Source organism: Opisthorchis viverrini, assembly GCF_000715545.1.
Source record: "Opisthorchis viverrini unplaced genomic scaffold opera_v5_613, whole genome shotgun sequence".
NCBI classification, from domain to species: domain Eukaryota; kingdom Metazoa; phylum Platyhelminthes; class Trematoda; order Opisthorchiida; family Opisthorchiidae; genus Opisthorchis; species Opisthorchis viverrini.
Window position 1 is genome coordinate 129671 of NW_008752270.1, and position 9263 is coordinate 138933.

The following is a 9263-nucleotide window of genomic DNA, read 5'->3' on the forward strand; positions in this document are numbered from 1 at the left end:
TAGCAGCTGGCACAATGCTCTTAGCCACAAAACGGCTGCAAGCGGAGTGAAACATTTGCGCCAAAGTGTCGTGGTTCTTGGTATATGTGCTCAAATCGACCAACGACGGCCCATCATTCTCGGAGTGTAGTCGATATCGCTTACCATAGCTACTTATCGAAATTGCAAGACATGTTTCTATGTGCAACGCTGAGTATAAGGCTTCCACTATGCCCAATAGCCTAGTCCAAAGACCGAGACGGCCCGTCATACTCAAAACTATACTCGATATCACCTGCCGGGCGTGCTTATAGTAACTGCGAAGCCCGTGCTCATGCTCGTAGCTGACTATAGTTCCCGAACTTTACATAATAGACTAACCCAACGACCAACGGCGGTCCTTCATATTCATATGTCGTCCACCTGCCAACGCATATGCCTGAAAATACACAACCACCTTTAACCAATCATGTTTCCATTAATTGTGCATCGGTAGAAAAACAATGTGTGATCAACCTAGTTCTCGATGTTTCACTCGACAGGGTTTCTGCAAAAAAATTGCAATCAATTGCAAATCATGCACGATTTCTGCGATATCATTAGAAACGTTTACACTGGCTAACTCCTCGGTTGCTTACAAAAGCCCTTCGTCCACAATTGTCGGTCGGCATCCGCACTGAACCTGGAGACTAACTGTTATAACGGTAAGTTCACTACCTGCTGAATTGGTCCAATAGGTGATGACGAGGGAACCATGTGTGCATCGATGATTCGATGGCGAGATTCGGCAGCCAAATGCATTATTGGTTGCAGCGAAGTGATGGCCCTTATACAAGCTTTGTTTCACCTCCGAGGCCAACCAAATATACCCTACTCCCCACAGAACTGTACATCCCAGCCCAATCACCACAAAAATGACGTCTGTAACCGGGCTGTCCAGGAACCGAGGTATTTCAGCGCGATGATGGCATGGCACTACTGTACCCATTTCGACAGCACACCCGCTACTATGTCCTTCCTTCTCTTACCTGTACCCTGCCGCTCACTATTCCCATTACCTGCAACTACGATCAAACGCAAATTCTGATTAACCTTACGATCGTGCCTGACGGTACGCCAACCAAATGATGGGAACAAACATCGGCTGATAACGTGGCTCTTTGTGGGTAGTGTGCACACTAGAGGACAGAATGACTTTGGTCAGTCCATCCAAAAGCACCTGCGCCTCCCCCTTTCGAAGATGAGAAAGATGACTTCATACTCCAAATCGACAAGATTTTCTCCAGAAGATATTTTAAAACCGGGTTCAGAAGACAGCTAAACGTTCGTTCCATTATCTCACTGATCTCGAAATTAAGTGGGGATGAAGGGAGGGCGCTCTCGGCGGACACCGCTATGTGTACGGAAGCTTTTGGAGCTCCCCACAACTTTCGTAACGTGTACACCATCCCATACTTACTCCTGTTGTCCAAGGCGATATGAAAGACCACGGTTGACAACTCCCAATTCAACTGCACGCCCTCCCACAAAATATATTCCTCCCGCACGATGAACCTCATAGCCCGCCTTCTGCAAGGAAGGGGAAATTTAAAATGGGAGCAACTTTTTCGGACGCCTGTTTCCGGCCTGAGCTTGTCCTAGCTGTGCCATATATCCCGAATAATCCCCTATGAATAGAAAAATTCATTGATAGAAGAGAAAAAATGCAAACAGGTACTCACCAAATACACTCGATATGACGCCGCATGGGCCACTAATTTTTTAGAGCTACACGCTTTTCTTTAAGGAGTAACGGCTCAATTCTGAAGTCGACCCGTTCTACAACACACAAAACAGGACCAGATATCTACGATCTCATGTCTCTGTAAGTTCCAAGATATCTTAGCTGCCCACAATCTAACCAAAGCACGCCCCTGATAACCACATATATCCACATCAATTCGCATCGACCGCATACATATTATCCGCACGTAAATATCGATTACAGTTTTTGAAATCTGGTCGTGTCGCCCCATTGAAGTAGTTAGTAATTGCGACAAATGTTGACTCTCGGTTATTTCGGGTGGCATTCAAATTCGCATAGAGGTGCTTTCCAGCAAACATTTAAGTTAGATCTTCTAGCTTTGGGTCCCCAATGTAGACATGTTGGGGACAACAATACCCCCCAAAACTCTGTAATTTTGTGTGCTAGCGAACTTCCGGCATCTTCAAGGTCAAACTATGAATATACATATATCCATTGTCATTTGTTCCCATGATCGCCTGTTGATAGCGTGTTTTTGGATCATTAAATTTTGTGTCCGAGGCTTTTCGTCTTCTTACTGTCCGCCGTGTTAGGAGTCTGGATCAAGCAACATAGCTGGGGATTGAGTATTGCCACAATCCGCATATCATATTGTTTGCTCGCTGCGTGACCGAACTGTAACATATTTGGTGACGCAAGATGGAGGCAGAGCAACTTAAAGTAATGTTTGAGCAACAACTGCAAGTCATCAAAGTACTTACGGAGCGACCATCGGCTACATCTTTGGCTTCACCGGCGGCGTCGAGCGTCCCACAGTCGGTTGATGGAATCGCTGGCAGTATGAACGAATTTTGCTATGAACCCTCAGCCGGCATAACGTTTGATGCTTGGTTTCGTCGCAATGAAGACCTGTTCAGGGTCGATTTTTCACTTCAAGATGATAGTTGGAAGTTTCGCCTCCCGCTCCGCAAACTTGGACCCACGGAGCGTGATAAGTACGCTAACTATATTCTGCCAAAGAACCCGCGCGATTTCACTTTTGATGAAACGGTCCACACGCTTTCACAAATATTCGGTGAGCAAACGTCACTTTTCAACATCCGTTATCGACGCATGAAGCCAGTGAAGAGTGATGCAGATGATTTCCTCACATATCCTGGCATCGTGAACCGGGAATGCGAACGGTTCAAACTCGGAGCGTTAACGGAATATCAGTTCAATTCGCTGATTTTCATATGCGGTCTACAATCCCCGAAGGATGCAGAAATCCGTACCCGACTTCTCAGCCGCATCGAGCAGGACCCATCCATGACGCTGCAGGCCGTCACCTCGGAGTGTCAACGGTTGCTTAACCTGAAGCATGACACCGCGATGGTCCAACTCGGGGGTCATGGCGGTTCCGAGGTTCATGCAATACACCAGGATACGCAACAGCCTGGCCCTGTCAATTCTGGCCCAACCAAATCGACCTCGCAGTGTTCTGGTCCGAAGCAAAACAAAGGCTCAAAGAAGACACCACCTTCACAATGTTGGCACTGTGGAGCCTGGCACTTCGTCAGGTTCTGTCCTTACAAGAAGCATCGGTGCCGCCAATGTAAGTCCGTGGGACACAAAGATGGATATTGTCAGTCACTGATGCATACGGCCTCTGCTGTTTCAAAGCAATCATCACGCATCCGTCCCAAACCGAAATCGAACCCTGTTGGCTCCTCTCTCAGTTTGCTGGCTACTTTCCAGATCAACACGCCAGGTAACCGGAAGTATCTGACAGTCACCGTAAATGGTCATCCAATCCGTCTGCAGTTGGACACTGCGTCGGACATTACCATCATTTCGGAGAGGCTTTGGCGCACGCTCGGGCAACCTCCGATCAGACAAGCAGCTCGAACTGCAACCAGTGCCTGCGGTGGAGAGTTAAAACTTTCCGGTGAGCTCCAGTGCTGTGTATCTTTTCGAGGAACTACATTTGTGGGGTCGTGTTATATAACGGCAACTGAGTTGAACCTATTGGGTCTTGATTGGTTCGATCGCCTTGGGTTAGCCGACATTCCAATCAGCGCCGTTTGCAATGCAGTTCAGTCTCCTACAGCGCATCCAGATCATGCATCCGACATTATGGAGCGATTTCCAATTGTTTTCCAGTCCGGTCTCGGTCAGTGCACTGCGACACAAGCAGTCCTCCACCTCGTGCCGGGAGCTACGCCAGTCTTCCGTCCAAAGAGACCAGTTCCGTACGCTTCCCTCCCACTGGTAGATGCCGAACTTCAACGGTTGGAAGAACAAGGCGTTCTGTCCCCTGTATCCTACTCTGCCTGGGCAGCGCCGATCGTTGTAGTAAAGAAACCTAACGGTGGCATCCGCATATGCGCCGATTTCTCAACCGGCCTAAATGCAGCTATCCAGCAGCACCATTATCCACTACCAGTACCCGACGATCTATTCACTGTTCTGAACGGTGGGAAGTTCTTCGCCAAAATCGACCTGGCTGAAGCGTACCTTCAAGTTGAAGTCGCACCAGAATCACGCCCACTACTGACAATCAACACACACCGCGGGCTGTATCAGTACAACCGTCTTCCGTTTGGCGTCAAAACCGCCCCAGCAATTTTCCAGCAATTGATGGACACCATCCTTTCTGGCATTCCAGGTGTGGTCGCATACCTGGACGACGTGCTGATCGTTGCTGTTTCCCCCGAAGAGCTTCGTGAGCGAATCAATGCCGTCTTACTGCGCATTCAGGACAATGGCCTCCGCCTCCGTCCCGAGAAGTGTCAATTCTTCTTGACAACTGTGAAATATCTTGGGTTCATTTTTGACGCCTCTGGTCGCTATCCTGACCCGGAAAACGTTCGAGCTATACAGCAGATGCCACCTCCTAAGGATGTACCATCATTACGTTCCCTTTTGGGGTTAATCAGCTACTATTCGGCATTCCTGCCTTCGTTGCACGACATCCGGCCCCCGCTAAATCGGTTGCTTGGAAAGGATGTCCCCTGGTGTTGGTCAGACGAATGCGAGGAAGCATTCTGCAAACTAAAGACGATGCTCAGTTCTGATCTGCTACTTACCCACTACGACCCAAAGCTGCCGATCGTTGTGGCAGCTGATGCCTCTAATTTTGGTGTCGGTGCCGTCATTCTACACGTCTTTCCAGACGGATCGGAGAGGGCCATTATGCATGCGTCGAAATCACTAACCCCAGCAGAACAGCGATACGCACAGATAGAGAAAGAAGCGTTGGCCTTAGTGTTCGCGGTTCGGCGTTTCCACAAAATGTTGTATGGCCGCCGTTTCACCCTACTTACCGATCATAAACCATTGCTCTCCATTTTCGGCTCAAGGAAAGGTGTTCCCGTACACTCTGCCAACCGCCTGCAAAGATGGGCCCTGATTATGCTGGGTTATGACTTCGATATTCAATATCGACGCACCACCGACTTCGGTCAGGCCGATGCATTATCTCGGCTGATCAACAACCAGCCAACACCCGAAGAAGACACGGTTATTGCGCATGTTGCATTTGAGGACCCAGCCGACCCACAGTTGGTCCAGTCCGTTCGTGCCCTGCCCGTGACAGTAACAGAGGTTCAAAGAGCTACCACAGCTGATGGAACGCTTCAAAAGGTGATCCGATTCATGAATTCTCGGTGGCCTTCGAATCTCAAAGATGATTCCCTTCGACAGCTCTTTCATCGCCGAGATGCATTAGCGATCGTAAAAGATTGTTTAATGTTTGGAGATCGCGTGGTGATTCCGCAACCTTTACGCCATCGAGTTCTTCGTCAGTTCCATTCTGGACATCCAGGAATCAACCGTATGAAGTCAATAGCTCGCAGTTACGCATACTGGCCGCACATGGACCAGCACATCACTGATTTTGTAAAACGCTGCTCCCGATGTCAACAAGCTTCAAAGAATCCGCCACACCAACCACCGGTTCCCTGGCCTCGACCTGAAAAGCCCTGGTCTCGGATCCACATTGATTACGCAGGACCGATAAATGGCACTTTTTATTTGGTTTTGATTGACGCTTTTTCCAAGTGGCCAGAAATCGTTCCGGTGTCATCTCCAACAACATCTAGTACGCTGAGAGTGTTATCCAACATTTTCAGTCAGCATGGATTACCGGAGTCCATAGTCTCAGACAATGGTTCGCAGTTCACCTCTGCTGAGTTCCGCGACTTCTGCACTCGACATGCGATAACACACGTTCGTTCACCACCGTACCACCCACAATCGAACGGTCAAGCAGAAAGGTTCGTCGACACATTCAAGAGGGCTTTGCTTAAAGCTCGAGGGGAGGAGACATCCGTCGAAGCCCTTCAGAGATTCCTGTTTGTGTACCGAACGACCCCGAATGACGCTTTGGCAAACCACCAGTCACCGCCAGAGGCACTCATGGGCCGTAAACTGAGAGATGTGCATTCTTCCATGTTGCCAACACAACCTACTGAGTCAAGGTCCATACGGTGGCAGTTGGTCAAGACACCTGAACCAGACATCAAAACCAACTCCGCTTTAACAGCACGCCGGAAACTCAAGTATGTTCGGGCACCGTACCGTTGGACATATTGCTCGATACTTTTGAGCTGAAAACTGAGACAGCTCCGAAAAAGGAGAGTGTGACCGGCAGCCCAGTAACTGATCCAACACTTCTTCCCAGGCGGTGGACAGACCGACGCCGCCGCCAGCCGGAACGTATCCAGGTCGACCCCATCTGTTACGTTACTGACTTTTCACAAGGTGAGGTTTTGGGGATATCAATACCCCCCAAAACTCTGTAATTTTATGTGTGCTAGCGAACGCATCTTCAACATCGAGTATGTTACTGACTTTTCACAAGGTGAGGTTTTGGGGATATCAATACCCCCCAAAACTCTGTAATTTTATGTGTGCTAGCGAACTTCCGGCATCTTCAAGGTCAAACCATGAATATATATATATATGTGTGCATTGTCATTTTTTCCCATGATCGCCTGTTGATCGCGTGTTTTTGGATCATTAAATTTTGTGTCCGAGGTTTTTCGTCTTCTTACTGTCCGCCGTGTTAGGAGTCTGGATCAAGCAACATAGCTGGGGATAGAGTATTGCCACGATCCGCATATCATATTGTTTCGCTCGCAGCGTGATCGAGCCATAACAGGACACTGCCTTCTTTTCCCCTTAGCTGATTGGCAGCAATGAACCACCGTGGATCTTCGATGTATCTAACAATGTCGTAACTACACTGACAACCCTAAACGGGTCATCCAAGTTGTCCATGTACGGCGCTATCCACGAACGGATGTGCGGCTTCGTGATGACGGTACCTCGATTACTATTCCCTGACCATCGTGTTACCAACAAGATCGTTTCGGTCGGTTTGATTTGTGCAAGGACTTGAAGGCAGTGGCCAAATTATTGTGCCGTCTACTTGTTCTGTCCACAAACCCAATGGCTCACCCAACGGCACTATTAGCGGCTCGGTATACCGGTGAATATCAAACCTTGTCCTAAGTCAGACGTCACATATGCCGACCATCACAAAAGACAAAAACTTACTGACGAATTCCTTGGCTTTGTTGAGGCACTGGTCGCAATCATGGAAGAATTTTCCATATATAGGCCGCGAACACTCGATCCAATTTGCGTGGACGTAATGGGCCTAATTATTGTCTAAGTCGTTTAGAGAGTATTAACAAAGCCGCTGTGTGGGGAAACACACGAAGAAACGAGCTTTTCCACAAAATTTTTCACCGCTTTTACAGAGACAATGCTCTAGGCCACCGGCAGTCATTAAAATACGAATTTCACGTGCACGGTGTACTCCCGGTACGTTTAAACAGCTTCTAACGAAGCCGTGGCCTTTTGAATCAGATGTTACGTGGCCGGATAACCACGACTGATGGCTAATATTTGAATTGAAATTTTATTTTCTCGAACCATGGTTTGAGGAAAATTTCATGTGTGGGTCTAGGACATGGCAGGGTGAGGCCACAGGTAGCCATTAAAATGCTAATTCCGCCCACACTGTGGAATCCATCTCCGCGCATTATTCCGTGCATTATTCGTACAATGGAATGGAATTTTCGAAGGCCATGACTTGTCTGTGATGGGCTAAGGCAATCGGGCAATTATTTTGATAATACCGGGCGAAACGTTTAAGCCCTATTTGGGCACCCCGGGGTATCAGCGTCACTGGGGAACTATTCCACCAGAATTTTCGACCAGATTTATGATTGTTCCGGTGGACAGTGAAATCTGGTGAGGTGGAAAAATAAGAACGTGGATCAGGATGTTTTTCGCTTTGAGTACATATGCCAGAAACTGCGACACTTTGGCGTAAAATGTTTCACTGCGCTTGTAACCGTTTTGTAGCTAAGAGCATTGTGCTGCTAACGGGCTCGATTGCGACTTCCCGCGTTTTCAAATTTACCGCCAACCGCCACTAGCCCAAAGAGCCGTGCTACATATCCTAGCTCTTTGAGTGAACCGAAAGAGGTGAACGATAAGAACAACCTCTACATGGGCGAAGACATCAATTCTGCGCATGGGTCTCTGAACTCTGGAACTCTGAAAGTGTGAACTGGACACACACGAGTACTGCGCATGCCCGGAGAGCGCCAATTATTGTGTAGTATACGGTGTCTGTCATTCTGGTTGATTCATATGTAAGTATTGGTGATGTACAACCTTGCGTACTGGGCCTTGGCTCATGAGCTTTATTTCTGTTTTCCATCCACAGAAATTGTCGTGAACACCTGCCTTCGGAGAATCACTGTCCCCTGGTGTTTCCATAGCGTGCATATTACAATTGACAATTGCTGTTTAACGCAACTGAAACTCGGCTGTTTGCACGTCTATCATACGACCCTACGTGTGCCCACCCTCTCTCTCTCTATTACAGATACCATGGACGAGTAACCACGAGCCGCGGACAGCAGGGAATAGACCGCTTTTACACGCCTCCGAGTGGCCTTGACATACTTTTGTACCCCGCTGGACTAGTGCCCTTGGTTTCGGTTTCAATATATGCCCGTTGTTGCTTCGCTCTTGCGTCATCCAATCTGTGCGAGTGTGTGCTCTATATGCCTTGTGGCTGCAATAATACAAATTTCCATACTTGCACATTTCAGAACCGGCGTGTACCATCGCCACATCCTCGCGAACGTCGAATACTTCTGACATCCTGACATCCCACGCTACAGTGCCACAGTTATTGGGACTATGGAGCATTCGTACAAACAGGTTCATCAAATCACATGCGGGACGGTAGAAAGTATCCCTCGCCGTAATCTTATCGACTCTTGTATACATGGCTATATTGCTTGTGGCGTCTCAACCGGTATGTCACTGTTTAGTGTTAACATTATCACAATATAACGTGCCATGTTCACAGATTGATACAAGGATCGAGGTTTTCACCCAACTTTCCCGGGTTGAGTTTGTTCTTGTAATTCGGCGGCTTTTGTTCACCTGGAAGGTACAAGCGGGAATAGGATGTAGAACTGTTCTCTAAGTTATAAGCGCGGGACAGTAATTACTGCCCAAGATTAATGTT